At 44.2% G+C, this 25,496-nt stretch overlaps 1 pseudogene; it reads right to left on the minus strand.

Moving 5' to 3' along the window:
* Positions 1 to 10,482: 10,482 nt before the first annotated feature.
* LOC147984971 (uncharacterized) lies at positions 10,483 to 14,141 on the minus strand (annotated as a pseudogene).
* Positions 14,142 to 25,496: the final 11,355 nt, after the last annotated feature.

Here is a 25,496-nt window from a genome sequence, read left to right on the forward strand (position 1 = left end):
GCTCGACTTATTAACTGCCCCTGTCCTCTGTCCAGGAGTTGCAACTAGTTTCTAGTGTTTGTAGGATATGTGTTGGAGGCCGTGCATAGTGCTGACATCGTGGCACGGTGTACCGGGTGCTCGTTTGGTGTCTCGGGAACCCTGCACACATCGTTTGGGGCTGTGAGCGAAACCCTGACCGGATCTCCTCGCGGATGGAACCCGAATTGGCGATAAACCTAGACTAGAGACTTGTGTGGTTAGTCATGTCGTGGTCTACACCAACGTCGGCTTTCGCTTGAAGTCTGCTGAGCACATGTCGTGTGCAGACGCTAAGTGGTGGAAACATGTGTGAAGAAGTACACCCCTGCAGGGTTATAAATGATCTATTCGAATAGTCGCGTCTGCGGTAAAGCACTTCTGGGTTGCCTATACAGTTCATAGATAACTTGAAGTGGATACTCTAAAACTCGCAAGGTAAGCGTGAGTGCTATGGATGGCCTTCTTGTAGGGAGACGGGAGCGGATCCATAGTGGTGTATTGTTATGGTGAATATGTGGACTCATGTGCGCCACCTCAAAAGAGTTACTTGCAGTCATAGTTTAGGATAGCCACCGAGTCAAAGCTGGCTTGCTGCAGTTAAACTCCACCACCCCCTTTGTTGATACTGATGCATATGTAGCTAGTTCTGATGTAAGCCTTGCTGGGTACATTTGTACTCACCTTTGCTCAATTTATGTTTTTGCAAAGAGACTTTAGTCTCGCTAGTAGTTCCGCGTGGACTTCAACGTTTAACTTGTTATCTCAGCTATGATCTTGTGCCCTCAGCAGGGTCTTGTAGATAGTCAGGCTTCTCAGCCTTTTCATTTGTAGTTGTCTGTACTCAGAAAAATTAAGCTTCCGATTATGCTTGTTGCTTGTATGCTCTGTATGTGGGGTCATGAGACCCATGTTTGTAATATCTGGCTCTTCGGAGCCTAATTAATAAATACTTTGAGTTGTAGAGTTTTGTTGTGATGCCATGTTGTATTTACACATATCGGGCATATTGTGTGTATGATTGAAATGCTTGGTATGTGTGGGATCCGACAACCTAGTTGTTTATCCTTGGTAGCCTCTCTTATGGGGAAATGTAGTCTAGTGCTTCCACTGAGCCATGGTAGTCTGCTACAGTCCGGTTACCGGAGTCCTGCTAGCCCAGTTACTACTACTCTGGAACACCTAGATTGGCCGGCATGTGTCCCACTTCGTTCCTGTGTCTGTCCGGGTTCCTGCTAGCCTGCTACAGACCGGGTTCCCGGAGTCCTGTTAGCCCAGTTGCTACAGCTCGGATTCACACGCTGATGACCGACACGTTCGATGCTAGTTCATGTATGCCTGTCCCTGTAAGTTAGTCCCACTTTGGGTTCACGACTAGTCATGTCGGCCTGGGTTCTTTGTCATATGGATGCTAGCGACACTATTGTATATGGGAGCCAAAAGGCGCAAACTGTCCCGGGCCAGCTAAGGTGGCACCCGTGGGAATACCGTGCGTGAGGCCGCAAAGTGATATGAGGTGTTACATGCTAGATCAGTGTGACTTAGGATCGGGGTCCCGACATATACCTCTCGCACATGCACGTTCAAGGTCTCCTATGTCTCCATACATAGTTAATTACCATCATCCCTAACCCCACATCGAATCATTCTCTTCTTGTGTGCACATGACTTCCGCCTAGATGGGTGTCTTCACTAAAACACACACTCACACTTAACAATGTCCTTCTAGCTACCCCCTCCCACTCTTCCCCTATATCCCCGAAACCAATAAGACCATCCCTTCATTTAATTCCCGCCTACATGCACCATCGATATATAGTAGTTTTCCTCGGTGTCTCCCGAACAAACACATTATCTCGATGTCGACTCCTCTCACGGGCACACGCCTGCTCTTCCCTCTTTACGGGCCTCTTATCTCTTGCACCCCCTTGTTGGTGGCCTGTGCCATACACATCACCTCTCTACGATGAAGCCACACACACTTAAATTTTTTTCGCCACCGAAGACTCTGCTTCACACACACACACACACACACACACACACTAAGACTCCATCTCACACACACATGCTCTAGGTGGAGCATTTGTTCCTACCACCCTTCGTCCAACCTTACCCGTATGATAAGTAATCACCTTAATTTACTTATATAACATGGACAAATTCCACTTTATTTTAGCAGTTAGCAAACTTCTCATAATTATATAAGGGAAATCATGAGCTGGAAGTGACATTTTTTACACAACCACGTTAACATGGCCGCGTAAATCACAAGCTAAAGTGTAATACCATTATACTTATATCCTGATGCAAAATGTGGAGTACATGTCCGAAGAGTAGAGTTGCACACACGCACTCTGTCTCTCAGAATCTCACACACATACTAGTTGTGTGACGCCCCCTAAGCAGACTCGTATGTTAAAATTTGTGCACCCGCGGGTACACGTGATGGTGCGCATTTATTTAAGCCCGATGGTGAACCCAAATAGTAGTTGCATTCATTCCCCTCCCACCACCTCTTCTCTGGTCGCCGTCACCCGATACCCATGGCCCGGGCAAAGGTAACAACATACACCATGCTCCCGCCGGAGCGGTGCTTTGATGTGGAGGCGGTGCGAAGCCCGCATCGCAACCGCCTTGCCTCCGGAGTTCGGACTAGCCGGAGCCAGACGAGGAGGCGTTCTAGGCGGAGCAGCACGTGGAGCCAGAGGAGGAGAACGATGACGCGGAGGCGGAACAGGAGGACGATGACGCGGGCCAAGCAGAGCCGGAGGAGGATGATGATTTGCATTATACTCAAACTTAAAGGGTTTTGAGTTCGATGCCTCATTTATTTCATAGAGCTAAGAGAAAGGAAATTTTAGTGGTCATGGATGCATCTTTTTGTGCTAGCACTCCTATATAAGGGTTGACCGGTCGCTTCCCGCAGACGTGCGTGGGCAGTGGAAGAGGAAGGAGAAGGGAAGCAGGCTGTGGAGTACGCCAGTTGCAGCACGAGCTCCAAGGAACATTCGCGCCAAACAATGAATAGTGGTACAGATAGTCTAGCGGAGTATGAATTGGCCTTTAGGTTGCGTGTGGATGACATGGCTGCAACATGCAGGCTCCAGTTCGACAGCCTACCACTCTGCTTCGCATGGTTTGGTCACGCAAGATTTGCATGCACACATGTCACACACGTACTTGTCGAAGGCGTGCTAAAAGAAGGGCGACCAGGTCCGCTAGTCCGCGTTGGTCCATGCGCCAAGAAAACAACTAATTCCAGTCACTGTAAATGTCGTGCGTGCTTTAATTCCGGGCTAGTGGATGGACGCGAGCCTGACGTACACAAAATCGCCCACGAGCTCCCTAATCTGTATCTCTACTCTTATAATAATAATCTACTCTTATAAAAAACATAGTTGGTGTTGATGCTGTGCCTGCCATCCTGCAATACAGGCCATCCGATTTATATCTAACGGATAGGAAGGAAACTATGGCAATTTGCAAAAACATACCCACACCCTCTCCACATTTGCAAATAAGGCCTTCCCTCGTTCATCCTTTTCTCTCACAAGATAAACTACTCATACAAATGCATCTTGATGTTACGTGCAACGCACAAACATCTTGCTAGTAATAAATAAAATAAATATAAAAAACAAAGTTGGTGATGATGGTGTGCCTGCCATCCTGAAATATAGACCGTCTGATTTATATCTAATGGATATAAAGCAAACTATGGTAATTTTACAAAAAGATACATGCACCCCTCTCCACATTTGCAGATAAGGCCTTCCCTCGTTCGTCTTCATTTCCCACAAGATAAAATAGCTCATATAAATGCATCTTGATGTTTCATGCAACGCATGGGCCTCTGGCTAGTCACAAATATAAACTACACTAGTGTGCGCCCGCAGAACATCCTTTCTGAAGGGACAAAGCCCTGCAGTTACCATCTCCTCTCGTGTAAACCTGCTCCACAAGGGACAAGGCAGTTGGCTGCCATTGCCATGGATTTGCAAGGCGGTGGTTCTTCTCGTCCTCGTCGAGGATTGGAGACCTTGGACGATGATCCTTCGGGACAAATCATAAGTCGCTCAGACTTCCTCACATCCGCAAGACTTAGTGGTAAATGCACTAAATATTTTAAGAGGGTGTGTAAATATGCGTGGGAGAAGGCCATGCTAGTTGGTCTACCATGCGTCCTTGAGGACGAGGATGTTTCCTTGGGGGTCTCTCTAGCGCGGCGTGTCTGTAGTTGCAAGTTGACGCCCCTTGAGATTCCGACATTGAGGGGCACTCGGATTTTGTCCGATGAGCAGGTAAGTGATGAGTTTGATCAATAGTAAATGCATTATAAAGACTACTTCCGTGTCCATTTCGTAATTCCCCCGCTACCCAATGTTTCACATGTTAGGCTTGGTGCCAGTGGAGATTGGCTTGCATATGTACGGGAGGGTACCAACATCAATTTGCACAACATCTACAACGGTGACACCGTTCCCTTAGGACCTTTGTCCAACATTAGGATCAGCCATGCAATGGGCCACTGGCTGAATTGGTACGATGGAAACACGATGAGATTGATGAAGATAGCAATCCTGGAAGCCCCAATAAGGTCATCCGCCAACCAAAATTACACTCTCATCGCGGTGTTTGACATCGCGATTGCTTTCACTAACACTGCACATGATAGTCAAAGGTGGTCCATGCTGTCTGTGTTGATTTGTTGCCGTACGAGTACGGAGGCGCTGTGCTCCTTTCTAACCGCATCTTCGCGGTTACAAACCAAGGGACTTGTTTCATATGGGACACATCCTACGGTATATTCCCTGTCTTCCAGTTTATTTGTTTTGAATTTTTTCGTTTTATAAGTTTCAAATTCAAATTTAGAGCTCCCCTCACATGTTGAGATTACAATGTGCATTAAATTGTTGCGTGAATGTCGTAATTTTTTATTGGTCATTTATATTGGTCACGCATGCATGGATTGCAAGTAACATTTTTACCGCAATTTTTAGGAAATTGAGTGCAATAATTGAGTACTTTGGCAAACTACTAGTACTACACCTGCAACAGTACAAATCAATACCACCACCACGCTCGCGTCTGACCGTCCTGGCCGACCCAAACCCCCTCCCTTGCTGGCGCACGCTTCCCGCCTGAAATGGTCAGCGTGCCCCATTGCGTTAGTGCCGCATTAATGCCCGGCCAGATTGGAGGCAACCTCTCACTAGCGCCGGCTTTGAAGCAGTGCGACAGCCGAGAGAGCGCTGCTTCCCGGTGCACGTGACTGCTTCACGTCAAGGCTGGCTATAGTGGTGGTAACTTAGCTGGTACTTACACTCGATAATAGCAGACATGGTGATGTGGCAGAGAATTAAAGAAGAGACAAGGGGTCATGCATGGCAATAAATATGATCATCTATGCTACTACTCTATGATACTATGCACTATAAAAGTAGTCTATCATACACTAGTATCATGTACTAGTATATTGTATATGTACTCCCCACTATGAGTAGCCTCAAACGACACCACGGCTAGCCGTCATCCGTGTGGCACCCACATTATAGTTGCAACTTGTTTAGAGTAGGTTTTACTCCGGTTTGTATGAAAATTGTAATGTATCTCATCCGATTTATATGAGAAGTCTTCGAAATGTAATGATTTTCGTTTAGTTTCTATGAATTCCGCCTTGTTTGAACGATTATGTAGGGCAAAGTCATCCCCCGATCAAAATCAGATCGCCAATCGTGGATGTGCATGGGGAATTTGGTCTAACTTGGAACCTTGTAGCTGATGACACCCAGTTGGGACATACTATCTTAGTAGTTGTTACCCATGGTACGATTGAAGGGCAACAAAGTGCCACGATCTATCTCGATCGGACGTAGATCATCTACCCAGGTAATCCCTTCTCTCTAATCCAAGAGTAGTAGAGCCAGGAACTAGCCAGTTGTATAAACTATAAAGGACTTAACAATTTCAATTCCTGTAGTACTAGCTAGGTAACCATAATCCCATGAAAGAAAACTACTCCTACAATAATTAATGTACATGGCCCAGGTAACACTCTCAAATTGTTTGTCATCGCCCGTGCCGCAGCTGGTCTATACATTGCTTCCGTTCCCCCTCATAGAAATAAGTAATATAAAGTATTTTATTTTAATCCGTATCCCATGCTTACGTCACCTTATTATACTACATGGACCATAACCATGCACGTCAGCATGTATCCAGGTTTGAGATGCCAGGTGTACTAAATGGATGGCGGCATGTTCGACCCCCGTGATGCTACCTGGTTGTGGGTGAACACACTTGAAGAGTACTCGATTTTCATTGGGGACAACTACCCCATAGTCCAAACGATGCCACCTTCCATGCATGACGCCGATGACCTTCCGTTCATGAAGAGCATGTGCGTTTTCATTGCGCACCGACTTATTCATATCTTGAATGCCACTATCCCTGATCTACGCCGCTTCAGTTTGGATGAGTCTTCATCATGGGGAGCAACACTAAGAAGCTACGATGATATGGACTCTCGTTGCCCACCATTATGGATCGTTCCATCTATGAAGAACACATGGGACTAGAACTACGAGACGGACATGTACCCAGGGATGTACGAACCTGAGTAATGTAGCACGGTAAGTGAAGTAGAAAGACATAAATAGTATGAACATGCATGGCATATAGGCATTTGTCTCTTACTACCACTAAATGTTGTACGTGCAATGCAGGGTGATATTTTGATGTATGTGCCTAAGTACTCTACTATATTAATTGGAGGCACATATTAGGTTTTATATTTGTTTATGTGTATGTCCTGAGACCTTCCAACTAGATGTGTCTTTCTCTCCGGTCGCACTTTGTATCATTACATGCTACTAGTAGTACGTGTGGTCTCTGACCTAGAAGTGGAAGAAGTGGAGACACCCTACCACGCTGTTCATGTCCCACTCCTTTCACTGACATGTGGGACATACAGCACATGCCGTGTTTGGTACTCCTTTGTCCTAAGACTTGAAACACTAGCTTTCATCAAAAATAAAAAATAAATATAAATGAGCAGTGATACTATACCACGCGGTTTCCTTGCTCCTCGATATCGGAAAGAATACTTCCGTTCGCCGACATGTGGGACGTCGACCATCCTGGTCCACTTGCCATGCACGCAGAACTCCAAGGGAGAGTCACCCCAGTTGTCGGGCCTCAGTAATAATGACTAATGAGCCATCAAATCCCAGGCCCAACCTTTCCCACTTTAAGTTGCTCGGACGAAGGAACCATCATGACTTCGTTGAGTTCCGCTTCTTGAAGAAAAATATTGTACCAACAATGCTGCTAGGTACAGTAGTATTGTACTCCAGCTGAAATTTTACAGGAATTTGAAAATCATAGGAAGTGAGACGACATGCATCTCAATTCCTATAGAGAAAGAGATACCATTTCATGCGTAGGATAGGAATATTTCCATTGAGTCTAGGCTAATGTACTGGTAATTTGCTCTAAAAACTACAGTAGTAACTAGTACTGTTACATGCTGGTAATTAATTAACAAACGTACGGGCGACACAGACACACACACACACACACACTAACTAACTAACTACTAGTACTACTACTTCTCACATGCTGGCCAGACACCGTCGTTCTCCTACCCGGCTTTGTCGGCGACACCCCACCGTGCTTGGATCTCCTCCGAGCTCTCCGCAGCAACGTGTGCATCCATTTCTTTCTTGCGGTGGCGGGCCTCTCTTTTCTTGAGTGCTTTCCGCCTTTTCCGCTCCTTCTGTGCGGCTTTGGTCGCCTCTTTCTCTACCGCCCATTCGGCCTTGGTAGCTTCAAAGTCTGCCCACGTAGGTGTGAGGTCGCGAGCGGTGATGAACTCGGCACGACGGGATGCCATTGCTTCCCTACCATTTTGTGTGCGGTCGTGGGCGACGAGGAACTCGGCGTGGCAGGATGCCATTGCTTCCTTACTGGTTAGTGTGCGCCGTGGTGGCATGAACGACGCTTGGTGAGCTCTCTGGGGCGGAGTGGCTGGACAACCGTATAGTGCATTGGTTTGTCAAGAGCTCAAGGATAGACGGCGGAGGAAATTTGGATTCCCCTTCAATCTTGGTCAATTATTACCAATTAAAATGCATTGGCAGTCATCAAACTTGTCTTGATAGCTCACTTTGATCATTGTACTTAAGAATACGGTCATTATTTATGAGATATGGTGATTATACTGTCACTGGCTCAACATATAGCTCCGTATTTGTCTAGTTGACCAGTCAAACAGTCCACATGAGCCTCATCAGGTCGTGTTCTGTATCTATCTATCTATGCATGCCTACCTGTCAGTGGAGAAAGAAATAAAAACCAAAATTATGCGTATGTGAGGAATCAAACCACAGACTCATCGCTACAACGCACACTCATCGGCCAAATGAAAATAAAATACTTTGTGTTAAATGCACAAACCAATTTTTTATATTATGCGTGATGCACACATTAGCTGGTGTAGGGTGGAACCCTAAGTGGAGATCTTTCACGAATTGGAGGGGGAATCCCCAAGAACAAGATGAACACAAGAGGGAAAAACAAGAGGAACACTCAAGAACAAGTCCAATCACACATCCACTAGACAATCAAACACTCAGGATCCACAAGGTACATGAACAATCAAAGGGAAATAAGATACATGGTAGAGTTCATCCCAAATCCTATGAAGGAGATAAGGGCTTGATGATCTAGATAGATCCTTCCCTCAAGAGGGGTCTTCATCCACTAGGGATCTTCTCCAATGGATGCCTTGAACTCCAATGGAATGTCTCTCTCTCAAGAGGAATCCCGCAAGGGGAGATACATGAGCTAAACTCTAGTGTTTAGATCTATTCTTAGCTAAGTCTAAATGGAGGAGATGAAGGAGTATATATAGGTCCAAGGGATGAAGGGGTAAGCAGGGGCGAAATGGGGATTACATGGGCAAAGCACGCAGCAACACATAGGGGGCCCCGTGTGCACGGGGTAAGTGGAGCCCGTGCGCACGGGGTATCCAGAGACCTGACGCAAGGGCCCGTGCGCACGGGGTCCCCCGTGGACATGGGGGTCCCGTGGGCACGGTACACGCCCGTGCTCACAGGGGCTTCAGGACCGCCCGCCTGGGAGGCCCGTGGGCACGGGGTCGGAGGGGCCCGTGCGCACGGGGTTGCCTGGGAGCTGCTGCCTTCTTCTTGGCGCTTCCTTCTCCGCTTCCAGGCTTCCCTCTTGGATGGTGTAGATGTTCTCTTCTTCTTAGACTCCTCCTTGATGAATGTGTAGCTCCACTCACACCTATGTATGCATACGAGAGAGGGGTCAAGTAGTATACCATCGTCGAGAGGTACAAGCGGACACATGTAAAGGAGATGATTCACCTTTGTATGTATGAAGTAGATGTGGCACGTGTCACTTGCCAAATGGACTCTTGACATGGTGATGTCCATAGGATGCTCCGCATCATCCCCTCCCCCTTGGGAAAGATCCGACCTCGGATCGAAATCCAAATCACCATGGGAAAGAGATGATGTTGTCGTGTAGTAGTGGACGATCACCAAGCATTCATCATCTTGTAGTTCCAAATGGGCACTCTCTGATGTCGTGCCGTCTTGTAATTCCTTCAAAAGGAGAAAATATAACAAGCACTTGCAAAAACAAATGTGGTTGGCGTAAGAGCAAAACCAAGCATTCAAGAGGTGATTCACCCAACAAGTGTTGTCATCAAGCATAGCATATGGTTTGACAAAGAAGTGTGGCATGGCATTTAAGCATATAAGGTGAGCATAATCAAGGACATCATGGAAACAAGTATGCAAATGGGAGGTAAAGATGCTAATATGTGTGACAAGTGAACTAGCATCAACCTCAAGATCATAGCAAGAATGCGCAATGTGCTCAACAAAAGGTCTATGGTAAGCATAGGAATCATTCACAACACCAAGTAGAATGAGGTGTCTAAACACATGGGTCAAGTGCAAGACAATCCAAGCATAATGTGCATAGGGTGTAGTGAATATAGTGTGGCACTCAACACAATAGAAAGAGAAATTGTTCATCATGTGTGAGGCAATCAAGGCAAACAAGTAGCAATCAATGAGACATGGCTTATGTGAAGAAATGATATTGTTGAAACCAAGCATGTGATAGGAGCAAATAAGCCAAGAATTGGATGCAACACACAAGGCATAAATATCATGATGCATGGAACGGTGAAAATGACAAGTTGAAACAAGATCTCTAACATGTGTGCAATCAAGTCTCATGGTGCAAGCAACACAAGTAGTATGATCCGCAGTATCCATGCTCATGGTTTGGGGGTTCTCAAAAGATAAGGATGTCACCTTGAAAGCATGTCCTTGTCCGTCCTTCACAATGTCGAAGAACAAGCAAGTATGATGTAGAAGCTCCATGGTAGAAGGTGGTTCGTTCTCAAGAGCTCGGATTGTCAACTCACGTGACGTGGAAGTTGACACGAAGTCCAAGTTTCCTACACATGCACAAAACAAAGCAAAGAATGTATGCGCATGGTAGATAAACACATCATCCATCATGATGGTTCTCTTCTCTTGCACATAACCATTAGAAGCACAAATGCATGAATAATATGATGCAACAATGGCTATATTCATGGCACTAGGTATATGATGCAAAGAGGTAAGACAAGCATGCTTCACAAGGAATATGTCAAAATCTCCAAATAGATGTGAGAATGCTATGGGGGCAATCTCATGAGCAAGGCGAAATGCATCGTTGCACTCAATCCATGTCAAATCATCTAGCATGAGAGAGGCAACATATGGAGAGATATGACAAGAAGCAATAACAATCATGTCGTGCAAACTACTGGAGCGAAGATGCAACACACTAGATGAAATCATGGCAATGATGTCATGTGAGTAAACAATAGGCATAGGCAATGCACATGACATATCGTAATCACAAACACAAAGCAAGATCATAGTATAATCATAGGCATGGGGCACAAAGCAAACTTGGCAATAATAAGTGATATCTCCACCAAGCTTGCAAATACACATAGAAGTTCTAGAATCAATCATCATGTGTAATGCACAGCATGGGTCACAAATGCATGGAAAAGGAATAGGAATGAGCATATCATGCAAAGTGAACATGGCAAGATGGGCATATAATATGTAATGGACAATAACCCATAGCGAAGTGAGGGTCATGTAGAAGAAATGTGCGAAGTCTTTGCACGAAGAGAGCGGTGGGAAAGACAATCCATGGGATCCCAAGTCATCATTGCTCTCTAGAGCTCGTTTTGTCGACTCGTGGGATTGCGAGGTTGACAAGTATTCATGGGTACCTACACAAAAGAGACACAAACCAAAGAAATTGTGCGCGTGGTAAATGTACACATCATCCATCATGATGTGCACGTTCTTGTGTTGGTTAGCACAAAATATCCAATGCTCAAATAGATGAGTTGCATGATATAGAAACATGTCATACATCATGAAATAGTAGTTATTGTGTATAACATGATGGGGATGCAAATTGAGCATACAAGTATATGGCACGTCAATAGCATGTTTATTCATGGGAAGCATATTGTGCACATAAGTATTGGGATCATGCAATGGATGGGAGTGATCAAAATCTCCTAAAATGTATGAGGAAACTATGGGGGTCTCCTCACGAGCAATAATGGAAACATCATATGGAGAAAATGGACAACATCCAAAACAATGCATATCCGAAGCTAGGTGTTCATGGCATGGCATATGAGATAAAGCATGCAAAGGGGGCATATCAATATCATCACAAGAAAACCAAATGCCAATAACCATGGGCTTGTCATCTATGCCATAAGTGCAAATTGGGTTAATCTTAATGGCATATGCATAGTCACTATGAAAAGATTGCAAATATGACATGTGGTGGATCTCATGCATAGCATATGACAAGTCAAGCGGATTGGCAAACATGATGTGACCGAGAGAATTAGCACAAGAAATCCTATGTAACATGGCATCACAACTAATAGACTCCACATGGAAATCATCATACTCATCATAAATGGGTAAATCATCGCATTGGGAAGGCACACTAGCATGAAGCATGGAAATAGGTTGATCAACATCATGCAAGTAATCAACGTCAAGAATGTCCACTAGTGGGACTAGAGCATCACCTTCACCTATGTTACCTTTGTCATTCCACCCATGTGGTGTGGGTGAGGTGGGAAAGACCAAATGGTGGTCATCTTCATCTTGATGGAACCATGTGGGGGGTGCATCACATTCCACCCATGTGGTGTAGGTGAGGTGGGAAAGACCAAATGGTGGTCATCTTCATCTTGATGGAACCATGTGGGGGTGCATCACATTCCACCATGGCCATCGTCTTGTCCAAAGGTAGGACGAAGTCGTCGAGAATCGGCGCGTCATCATATAAGGGACCTAGCACCAAATGAGGAGACACAATAGAGGTAGAGGTCAAGTGGTTAGAAATCATAGTGGCCTCACATGACCTATCAACTACCTCACTCTCTCTATGTGGTGGTTCACTCACTCCCTCAAAATAGGTGCACTCAAACTCACATATGGTGGAGTCACTCATCTCACTCAGGAGGTGGGGGTTGTGGCTCTCCTCACATGGGAATAGTGGAAACACGTCATATATGGGGCTAGTGGTGAAATCACTCTCACTTCAATATGGTGGCTAAAATCACTTAAGTCATCATACGTCGCCGTGGCCGAAGGGAAAATCCCATGCTCAACCGTCTCATAGTCGTCGTCGTGGATGAAGGCGGAAGATGGCACAACATCACTCTCGCCGTGGATGAAGGCCGAAGATGGCACATCATCACTCTCGCCTCCTAAGATGGAAGCATCATCCTTGCTCGCCATCGTGTCGCTCGCCTCCAAAGCTTGGTCATTGAAGGTCTCCGTAGTTCAACTCGTCGCCGCACCGTCTTGAAAAAGAGTCGTAGGAGACTCGGCATTATCAATGCCACAAAGAGGGATGGCGGTGAAGTCGAACTTGGGAGCATCGTCGTGGAGCTCGTCGGGCTTGGACATCGTGGTGGTACTAGCCTCATGCTCGTCGTGTTGGAGTTTGGTCTTCGAGAAATGTGCTTGGGGTGGAGAAGGCTTGGCCGTCATGAGTTCTTGTTCCGCCTTGAGAGCACCAATGTAGTTGTCGTCGAGGGACTTGTAGTTCTCGAGGAAGATAGGCTTGGAGATGTCGTTGTTCAATCCCATCATGAAGTGGAACTTCATTGACATGGGCTCATCCACGCCGGCATGTCGCAAGGCATGCTTCATCTCCTTGAAGTGCTCGTCGATGGACTTGGATCCTTGGATGGTGTTCTCCAATTGGCGTAGAAGTTGTTCCGTGTAGGTTGGAGGCACGAACTCTCGGCGCAAAACTCTCTTTGTCTTGGGCCAACTCATGTCGTAGCTCTCCGAAGGTGTGTGAAGCCACCATGTGGACGTGTAGTCGTGGAAGTTTCTTGAGGCGCACTTCACTTGATCTTCCGGAGGGACTTGATGTAGCTTGAGGTAGTCGTCCATCAAATGCTCCCACTCGAGATACTCCTCAGGTTCTAGAGTCCCATAGAAAGGAATCTCGTGGTTGGTGTTGAGGTCGTAGTAGCTCGAGGGAGTAGTGGACTTGAGCTCATGGAGTAGGCGAAGATGTCGTACGTCCGAAGGCGATGATGCCTTGAAGTCACTTGGCGAAGATGCCAAAGGTGTTGAAGAAGCCGTAGCCTTGTAGTCGATGTTAGTATACTGTATGGCCCGTGCACATGGGGGTGCTGGAGGCTGTGTACACGGGGTCCTGTGTGCATGGGGGTCGAGGGCCCGTGTGCACGGGGGTGGCAGAGAAGCCAACCCTCGTCTAGTAGGTCGCTCTTCATGGTCTTGTCAATGTCGATGCTTGTGTGTACTTGCCGGAGATGGTAGCACGGAAGTCTTTGCACTTGAGCGTCTTCTCGAAGATGAGGAAGACCGCTTGCGGTTCTTGATGAGGGCCTTGAGCTCCTCCATTTGCTTGTCCATCTTGGCGACGATGACGTTCTTCATAACATCGAACTTGTTGTCATGGTTGTAGACTGGAGGTGAAATGTCTTGCCTATCCATCACAAAACTCGAGCAAAGGTGAGTAGGAAATGAGATAAACAATACCAAGCTACCTTTTCCCAAAGTTGAGGATGTATCTCGTATCACTCAATGTAAGATGAAAGAATAGTGGAATTGGTACCGGACTTGTTCACTCACACCTATCAAGTAAAGCTTTATGGTGGAGCTCGGTGAGGATAGTGGCACAAAAATTTAATGCAAAATGTTAGCAAGAGTCAATAATGTTGGAAAAGATTCACAAATTCGCATGTGAAACAAGTAGACCAATAGCAATATGTGGAACACGGAAACACACACACGGATAGATAAATGGGGTCGTGCAACCAAGGAATGAGCACAAAATGTGGAATCCCCGGAAAACACTCGTGTTGCACAACTCAAGAGAGACGCTAGCACGATTGCTCAATAGGCGGATACGACACTTGTGCACAACCTATAAGATGCAAAATGTATGAGCTTTCTATCCCAAGTATGCTATGTGTATGATGTTCCCGTTGTTCTTCTCAAGGTGATCCAAGATGATCGGATACGACAATCTTATGCGCAATATGGTATGATGCTATGGCACTTGCTTACAAGCTCTTTGCTCTCTTTTCTTTTGCTTAAAAGCTTATTCTCTTTTTTTTTGATATGGCCACTATGCGAAATGCACAAAACAAGATAGCAATTGTGTATATGCGGGAACAATCTTGTGACACAAGAGATGATATGATGATACGAATATGATATGGTATGTATGCAATGGAAGGTGTAGATCACTAATGTGCACAAGTAAGGAGTGCCGGCAATACTCAAATGGCTAGTCTCGATAGGCAAGTGACGCAAAAGGGGCTTGGGGTTATCAATGCAATTTCAAGGGGAATGTACAATGGTGTCGTCGAGGTTACTGTCCTTGAAGATGGTGAGTGGCGGTGTCCTTGATGTAGATACCAAGATGATGGAGACTCGTCCCTAAGTAGGCGAAACACCTTAGGAAACGGTAAAAAACCGCGAACTCAAAATCTCACGGACAAAAGTCAAATGGTGGTAGCGGAGATGGCAATGCGGAAGTGGTGGTGGTGGTTGAAGAAGAAGCAACCGTCCCTAAGTAGCCGAAACACCTTAGGAGACACAAGTCACCACTCAAACAACCACAAATGCTAAATGGAGCAAAATGTGTTAGGTTGCGGAAGGCTATGTAGGGTTTTGCGGATGATATGGTGGAAGGCCTATGCAAAGATGCCAAAATGTGAATATTTTGATGGAGTAAAATGGTGATGGAGCCTATCTAGGTGGACGAGGGATGTCAATAGCTACTCAACAAGTAAAGAACGCGACAATCGGACTCCGGATGTGGAAGTTATGGCCGAAATGGTGAAATGCACGCGGATGCTGAAGGGGGGCCGTGCGCACGGGGTCTAGGGCCCGTGGGCACGGGGTGCCGTGCGCACGGTACACACACCGAGGGCACGGGGTCACCTAGGACATGCGGGTTTGGCGGATTTCTTCCCGATTTGGGCTCCAAATGGATGGATCTCATTGCTGGGGTTTAGCTGGGGGTATGGGGTGGTATGGGAGGGTGGGAGGTTGAAGGGACAGCGGCCGAAGCGCACTGGAAGGGTCGTGCGCACGGGGTCTGTCTGGCCCGTGTGCACGTGGTCCCGATGGCCCGTGTGCACGGGGTGCTCTGTGAGCGGATGAACTGCTCCAGATCCGTGGGTAATCTTGAAATTGGGGTCAAAATCGAAGGATGGAAGGTAGGGGAAGGTGGAGGAAAGCTAGATCCACTTGAAACCAAGCAAATCCATGGATCAAATCCAACAAAACATCATCAAAACCAACAAATCACAAAAAATGGGGCTATTTTTGGTGGGGATTTTCGAATTTAGGACGAAATCAACAAAACTAGGCTAGAAAACAAAGAGGGGGCTCCAATTTCATGAGAAACCATGGCTCATGATACTAAAATGGTGTAGGGTGGAACCCTAATTGGAGATCTTTCACGAATTGGAGGGGGAATCCCCAAGAACAAGATGAACACAAGAGGGAAAACAAGAGGAACACTCAAGAACAAGTCCAACCACACATCGACTAGACAATCAAACACACAAGATCCACAAGGTACATGAACTATCAAAGGGAAATAAGATGCATGGTAGAGTTCATCCCAAATCCTATGAAGGAGATGAGGGCTTGATTATCTAGATAGATCCTTCCCTCAAGAGGGGTCTTCATCCACTAGGGATCTTCTCCAATGGAGGCCTTGAACTCCAATGGAGTGTCTCTCTCTCAAGACGAATCCCACAAGGGGAGATACATGAGCTAAGCTCTAGTGTTTAGATCTATTCTTAGCTAAGTCCAAATGGAGGAGATGAAGGAGTATATATAGGTCCAAGGGATGAAGGGGTAAGCAGGGGCGAAATGGGGATTACATGGTCAAAGCCCGTAGCAACACACAGGGGGCCCCGTGTGCACGGGGTAAGTGGAGACCGTGCGCATGGGGTATCTAGAGACCTGACGCAAGGGCCCGTGCGCACGGGGTCCGTTGGGCCCATGGACATGGGGGTCCCGTGGGCACGGTACACGCCCATGCGCACGGGGGCTTCAGGACCTCCAGCCTGGGAGGCCCGTGGGCACGGGGTCGGAGGGGCCCGTGCACACGGGGTTTCCTAGGAGCTGTTTCCTTCTTCTTGCCGCTTCCTTCTCCGCTTCCAGGCTTCCCTCTTGGATGGTGTATATGTTCTCTTCTTCTTGGACTCCTCCTCGATGAATGTGTAGCTCCGCTCACACCTATGTATGCATATGAGAGAGGGGTCAAGTAGTATACCATCCTCGAGAGGTACAAGTGGACACGTGTAAAGGAGATGATTCACCTTTGTATGTATGAAGTAGATGTGGCACGTGTCACTTGCCAAATGGACTCTTGACATGGCAATGTCCATAGGATGCTCCGCATCATTAGCGCACACCGTCCACAAATGGAAGTAGCATGTACGCTTGCAGACACTCACTCTCACGCTGTCAAACCATGGTAATGCATGCACGTCGCCCTCTCAATAAAAGTCCTACTCATGGCGCAACACAAATGGCGAGCCTGTCACCTGCATGCCCCAGCGGTGCCTGACATTACTGTTTAGGCATTTGCTGGCGGCCTCCGCGAACATCGAGCATGTATTCACCTGGCAACACCAAGGTCATACTCTTTCTTGGGCACTGAGCTGCTCAACATTAGCCTTGGCTCCGCAAACAATGCCACCACATGACTCGGCACCTTGCTCATGTATATCATCCATCACAATGACAATCTATAACAGCCTAGCTAGAAAGGGTACTATGGTACCTATATATGTATCATGAGCGACCGATCATAGTTTCTCTACACACGAGTGTGTGTTTGATTGATTCACCCATTATTCGTAAGTTATGCATAGTTGTGTGTGTCTAATGGTGGTCGTCGTAGGCTAGCTGGCGACAAGAGCGGTTGCATGGACGCCTGGTTGTCTATACGTACCGCATACGCTTCAAAGGCTTGTCATCCATGAGTTCACATAATTTCTTTCAGTACAATCATAAGCGTAACTGTGTAAGTGCATTCGCGTGCATGCTAGTATGTGCTACCTCTTGAGCACTGCGTTGGTTTTCCCTTGAAGAGGAAAGGGTGATGCAGACAAGTAGCGCAAGTATTTCCCTCAGTTTTTGAGAACCAAGGTATCAATCCAGTAGGATGCCACGCTCAAGCCCCTTGCACCTACACAAACAAATAAGAACCTTGCAACCAACACGATAAAGGGGTTGTCAATCCCTTCACGGCCACTTGCAAAAGTGATATCTGATAGAGAAGATAAGATAATATTTTTGATATTTTTATGATAAAGATAAAAGTAAAGAAAGCAAAATAAACGGCGCAAGAAATAGCTTGTTGACGGGAGATTAATATGACGGAAAATAGACCCGAGGGGCATAGGTTTCACTAGTGGCTTCTCTCAAGATAGCATAAGTATTGATAAGGACTAAAAGTAAATAAAGCAAAATAAACGGCGCAAGAAATAGCTTGTTGACGGGAGATTAATATGACGGAAAATAGACCCGGGGGGCATAGGTTTCATTAGTGGCTTCTCTCAAGATAACATAAGTATTACGGTGCGTAAACAAATTACTGTCGAGCAATTGATAGAATTGAGCATAGTTATGAGAATATCTAGGTATGATCATGTATATAGGCATCACGTCCGTGACAAGTAGACCGACTCCTGCCTGCATCTACTACTATTACTCCACACATCGACCGTTATCCAGCATGCATCTAGAGTATTAAGTTCATAAGAACGGAGTAACGCTTTAAACAAGATGACATGATGAAGAGGGATAAACTCATGCAATATGATATAAACCCCATCTTTTTAACCTCGATGGAAACAATACAATATGTGTCGTTTCCCATACTGTCACTGGGATCGACCACCGCAAGATTGAACCCAAAGCTAAGCACTTCTCCCATTGCAAGAAAGATCAATCTAGTAGGCCAAACCAAACTGATAATTCGAAGAGACTTGCAAAGATAACCAGTCATACATAAAATAATTCAGAGAAGATTCAAATATTGTTCATAGATAATCTTGATCATAAACCCACAATTCATCGGATCTCGACAAACACATCACAAAAGAAGATTACATCGAATAGATCTCCAAGAGAATCGAGGAGAACTTTGTATTGAGATCCAAAGAGAGAGAAGAAGCCAGCTAGCTAATAACTATGGACCCGAAGGTCTGAGGTAAACTACTCACACATCATCGGAGAGGCTATGGTGTTGATGTAGAAGCCCTCCGTGATCAATGCCCCCTCCGGCGGAGCGCCGAAAAAGGCCCCAAGATACGATCTTACGGGTACAGAAGGTTGCGGCGGTGGAATTAGGTTTTTGTGATGCTCCTCGATGGTTTGGGGGTACGTAGGTATATATAGGAGGAAGAAGTAGGTCGGTGGAGCCACAAGGGGCACATGAGGGTGGAGGGCACGCCTAGGGGGGTAAGCGCGCCCCTGCCTCATGGCCTCCTTGTTGATTGCTTGACATCCACTCCCAGTCCTCTGGATCACGTTTGTTCCAAAAATCAGGCTCCCGGAGGTTTCATTCTGTTTGGACTCCATTTGATATTCTTTTTCTGTGAAACACTGAAATAGGCAAAAAACAGCAATTTGGGCCAGGCCTTCGGTTAATAGGTTAGTCCCAAAAATAATATAAAAGTGTATAAATAAGCCCATTAAACGTCCAAAACAGAATATATAATAGCATGGAACAATCAAAAATTATAGATACGTTGGAGAGGTATCAAGCATCCCCAAGCTTAATTCATGCTCGTCCTCGAGTAGGTAAATGATAAAAACATAATTTTTGATGTGGAATGCTTCTTAGCATAATTTTCAATGCAATTCTTTTTATTGTGGCATGAATATTTAGATCCAAAAGATTCAAGATAAAAGTTTAATGTTGACATAAAAACAATAATACTTCAAACATGCTAACCAAGCAATTATGTCTTATCAAAATAACATAGCCAAAGAAAGCTTATCCCTACAAAATAATATAGTTAGGCTATGTTTCAATTTCGTCACACAAAACATTCTCATCATGCATAACCCCGATGACAAGCCGAGCAATTGGTTCATAGTTTTTAATGCGCTTCAGCCTTTTCAACCCTTACGCAATACATGAGCGCAAGCCATGCATATAGCACTATGGGTGGAATAAAGTATAATGATGGGGGTTATGAGAAGACAAAAAGTTAGAAAGTCTCACATTGACGCGGCTAATCAATAGTCTATAGAGATGCCCATCAATTGATGTCAATGAGAGGAGTAGGGATTGCCATGCAACGGATGCACTAGAGCTATAAATGTATGAAAGCTCAACAAAAGAAACTAAGTGGGTGTGCATCCAACTTGCTTCCTCACGAAGACCTAGGCCATTGTGGGGAAGCCCATCATTGGAATATACAAGCCAAGTTCTATAATGAAAAATTCCCACTAGTATATGAAAGTGACAACATAGGAGACTCTCTATCATGAAGATCACGGTGCTACTTTGAAGCACAAGTGTGGAAAAGGATAGTAACATTATCCCTTCTCTCTTTTCCTCCCATTTTTTTCTTGGGCCTTCTCTTTTTTGGCCTCTTTTTTTTATTTACTCCGGAATCTCATCCCGACTTGTGGGGGAATCATAGTCTCCATCACTGTTCAAGATATCTTCCAATATTCCGATAAATCGACAGATTTATCACTTACCGTTGTCTGACCAATAAGATAAATCAGCCGATAAATTAGCCAATATGGCGATAATTCAGTTGATATGCCGATAAACTGAACGATTTACCCCTTATCTTGGGTCGGCCGATAAGTTCCCGATAAGCGATATCCCCAACATTGGTCTCCATCATCCTTTCCTCACATGGGACAATGCTCTAATAATGATGATCATCACACTTTTATTACTTACAACTCAAGAATTACAACTCAATACTTAGAACAAAATATGACTCTATGTGAATGACGTCGGCGGTGTACCGGGATATGCAATGAATCAAGAGTGACATGTATGAAAAATTATGAATGGTGGCTTTGCCACAAATACGATGTCAACTACATGATTATGCAAAGCAATATGACAATGATGGAGCATGTCATAATAAACGGAACGGTCGAAAGTTGCATGGAAATATATCTCAGAATGGCTATGGAAATGCCATGATAGGTAGGTATGGTGGCTGTTTTGAGGAAGATATAAGGAGGTTTATGTGTGATGGAGTGTATCATATCACAGGGTTTGGATGCACCAGTGAAGTTTGCACCAACTCTCAAGGCAAGAAAGGGCAATGCACGGTACCATAGAGGCTAGAAAATTTTGGAAGGTTGAGAGTGCGTATAATCCATGGACTCACATTAGGCATAAAGAACTCATATACTTATTGCAAAAGTTTATTAGCCCTCGAAGCAAAGTACTACTACACATGCCCCTAGAGGGATAGATTGGTTGGAAAAGACCATCGCTCGTCCCCGACCGCCACTCATAAGGAAAGCAATAAAAGAACACCTTATGTGTCAAAATTGACACACAACTTTTACCATACGTGCATGCTACAGGACTTGCCAACCTTAAGACAAGTATTTCTCAATTTCACAATTACTCAACTAGCACACTCTAATATTACCACCTTTATATCTCAAAACACTTATCAAGTATCAAACTTCTCATGATATTCAATGAACTCAATATGGAAGTTTTTATTATTCTCATCTTAGATGCCTATCACCTTCAGATTAACTTCACAATGAAAGCAAATTACCATGCTGTTTAAGACTCTCAAAATAATATAAGTGAAGCACTAGAGCAAAAACTATATAGCTCAAAAGATAAAAGTGAAGCACATAGAGTATTCTAACAAATTCTGAATCATGTGTGTCTCTCTCAAAGGTGTGTACAGCAAGGATGATTGTGATAAACTAGAAATCAAAGACTCAAATCATACAAGACACTCCTAGCAAAACACATATCATGTGGTGAATAAAAATATAGTCCCAAGTAAAGTTACCGATAGACGAAGACGAAAGAGGGGATGCCTTCTGGGGCATCCCCAAGCTTAAGCTTTTGGTTGTCCTTGGATTTTACCTTGGGGTGCCTTTGGAATCCCCAAGCTTAGGCCCTTGCGAATCCTTGTTCCATAATCCAACAAATCTTTACCCAAAACTTGAAAACTTCACAACACAAAACATAAAAGAAAATCTCGTGAGCTCCGTTAGTAAAAGAAAACAAACCACCACTTCAAGGTACTGAAATTAACTCTTTCTTTATTTATATTGGTGTTAAACCTAATGTATTCCAACTTTTCTATGGTTCATAAACTCTATTACTAGCCATAGATTCATCAAAATAAGCAAACAACACACGAAAAACAGAATCTGTCAAAAACAGAATAGTTTATAGTAATCTGTAGTGTTCGAATACTTCTGTAACCCCAAAAATTCTAAAATAAATTTATGGACGTGAGGAATTTATATATTAATCATATGCAAAAATAATTAACTAAGTATCGCTCTCCAATAAAAAATGGAAGAAATTCTTGCGAGCGCTAAAGTTTCTGTTTTTACAGCAAGATCAAAAAGACTTCCCACAAGACTTCCCAACGGTTCTACTTGGCACAAACGCTAATTAAACACAAAAAACACAACCAAAACAGAGTCTAGATAAATTATTTATTGAATAAAATCAAGGAAAAATATTGGGTTGTCACCCAACAAGCGGTTTTCTTTAAAGCCTTATAGCCAGGCATAATATTTCAATGATGCTCACATGAAAGACAAGAATTGTAGCACAAAGAGAGAATCATAAAACACGTGACAAACACATATAAGTCTAACATACTTCCTATGCTTAGGCATCTTATAGGAAAACAAATTATCAAGGCAAGAAAAAACTAGCATATGCAAGAAAGCGGAAAGAAACAATAGCAATCTCAACATAACGAGAGGAAATTTAGTAACATGAAAATTTCTACCACCATATTTTCGTCTCTCATAATAATTACATGTAGGATCATAGAAAATTCAACAAAATAGCTATCACATAAAATATTTTCAACATGATCCACATGCATGCAAAGTTGACACTCTTCCAAAATAGTGGGATTAACATTAACTAAAGTCATGACCTTTCCAAACCCAGTTTTATCAAAAATTTCATAAGATTGAACCTTCTCCAAATATGTGGGATCTCAAGTTGACACTCTTCCAAACCCACTTTAAATAATATTGCAAACACTATAATCAATCTCATATTCATCATGGGGCTTAAATAAATTTTCAATGATCATAAGAAAAATCACCCCAATCATGATCATTGCAACAAGTAGAGGACATAGAAAAACTAGAATCCCCAAGCTTAGGGTTTTGCATATTATTAGCACAATTTACATAAATAGAATTTATAATAAAATCATTGCAACGATGCTTTTTATTCAAATATCTATCATGAATCGCTTCATAAAGTAATTCATCACACTTTTCAGATTCACGAATTTCAAGCAAAACCTCATAAAGATAATCTAGTGCACAAAACTCACTAGCACTTGGTTCATCATAATTGGATCTATTAAAAAGATTAGCAAGCGGATGAGGATCCATAGATCTTAGGTTCTCTGTTTAACAATAAATAAACAACTATTCCAACCAAACAAGCAAACGAGCCAAGTAAGACATCAAAGCAAATGGAAAGACGAACAGAAGAAGGGCGAATAAAACGGCAAGGGTGAAGTGGGGGAGAGGAAAACGAGAGGCAAATGGCAAATAATGTAATGCGAGGGGTAAGTGTTTGTGATGGGTACTTGTTATGTCTTGACTTGTGCATAGACTTCCCGGCAACAGTGCCAGAAATCCTTCTTGCTACCTCTTGAGCACTTTATTGGTTTTCCCTTGAAGAGGAAAGGGTGATGCAACAAAGTAGCGTATGTATTTCCCTCAGTTTTTGAGAACCAAGGTATCAATCCAGTAGGAGGCCACACTCAAGTCCCTTGCACCTACACAAACAAATAAGAACCTTGCAACCAACGCGATAAAGGGGTTGTCAATCCCTTCATGACGACTTGCAAAAGTGAGATCTGATAGAGAAGATAAGATAATATTTTTGCTATTTTCATGATAAAGACTAAAAGTAAAGAAAGCAAAATAAATGACGCAAGAAATAGCTTGTTGACAGGAGATTAATATGGTGGAAAATAGACCCGGGGGCCATAGGTTTCACTAGTGGCTTCTCTCAAGATAGCATAAGTATTATGGTGGGTAAACAAATTACTGTCGAGCAATTGATAGAATTGAGCATAGTTATGAGAATATCTAGGTATGATCATGTATATAGGCATCACGTCCGTGACAAGTAGACCGACTCCTGCCTGCATCTACTACTATTACTCCACACATCGACCACTATCCAGCATGCATCTAGAGTATTAAGTTCATAAGAATGGAGTAACGCTTTAAGCAAGATGACATGATGTAGAGGGATAAACTCATGCAATATGATATAAACCCCATCTTTTTATCCTCGATGGCAACAATACAATACGTGTCGTTTCCCCTACTGTCACTAGGATCGAGCACCGCAAGATTGAAACCAAAGCTAAGCACTTCTCCCATTGCAAGAAAGATCAATCTAGTAGGCCAAACCAAAATGATAATTCGAAGAGACTTGCAAAGATAACTAGTCATACATAAAAGAATTCAGAGAAGATTCAAATATTGTTCATAGATAATCTTGATCATAAACCCACAATTCATCGGATCTCGACAAACTCACCGCAAAAGAAGATTACATCGAATAGATCTCCAAGAGAATCGAGGAGAACTTTGTATTGAGATCCAAAGAGAGAGAAGAAGCCATCGAGCTAATAACTATGGACCCAAAGGTCTGAGGTAAACTACTCACATATCAGCGGAGAGGCTTTGGTGTTGATGTAGAAGCCCTCCATGATCAATGCCCCCTCCGGCGGAGCGCCGGGAAAGGCCCCAAGATGGGATCTCATGGGTACAGAAGGGTGAGGCGGTGGAATTAGGTTTTTGTGGTGCTCCTCGATGGTTTGGGGGTACATATAGGAGGAAGAAGTAGGTCGGTGGAGCCAGGAGGGGCACACGAGCGTGGAGGGCGCGCCCCCTGCCTCGTGGCCTCCTCGTTGATTGCTTGACATCCACTCCAAGTCCTCTGGATCACGTTTGTTCCAAAAAACACACTCCCGAAGGTTTCATTCCGTTTGGACTCCGTTTGATATTCTTTTTCTGCGAAACACTGAAATAGGCAAAAAACAGCAATTTGGGTTGGGTCTCCGGTTAATAGGTTAGTCCCTAAAATAATATAGAAGTGTATAAATAAGCCCATTAAACTTCCAAAACAGAATATATAATAGCATGGAACAATAAAAAATTATAGATACGTTGGAGACGTATCAGTATGTATTGTGTGTGTGCGCGTGCGTACTGCGTGTGTGCGGGTCATCCGCATGCATGCATGTGCGTCGCGTTTGCTCCTTGCAAAAATACCTCATTTGGTTAGCTCGTTTGGCTTTACAGGAGAGGTTCGGGGTTAATTCCCCACCCATGCAATTCATAATTTAGCTTTTCTAATTTATTTATTTTTGACCCATTGATGGGTGGTGCCGTAGAACCTGGGTGAGCCACACGTGGACTGTTTGACCGGTAAACTAGACAAAATACAAAGCTATACGCTAATCCAGCGAGTGTATAATCATCTTAAGTCATATATAGTGACCGTATTGATCGTATTCTTAAGTACATTGACCAAAGTGAGCTATCGAAACAAGTTCGATGACTGCTAGTTCA

This window comes from Triticum urartu, chromosome 2A (genome assembly GCF_056163025.1).
Source record: "Triticum urartu cultivar PI428250 chromosome 2A, HENAU_Tu73, whole genome shotgun sequence".
In the NCBI taxonomy this organism is placed as follows: domain Eukaryota; kingdom Viridiplantae; phylum Streptophyta; class Magnoliopsida; order Poales; family Poaceae; genus Triticum; species Triticum urartu.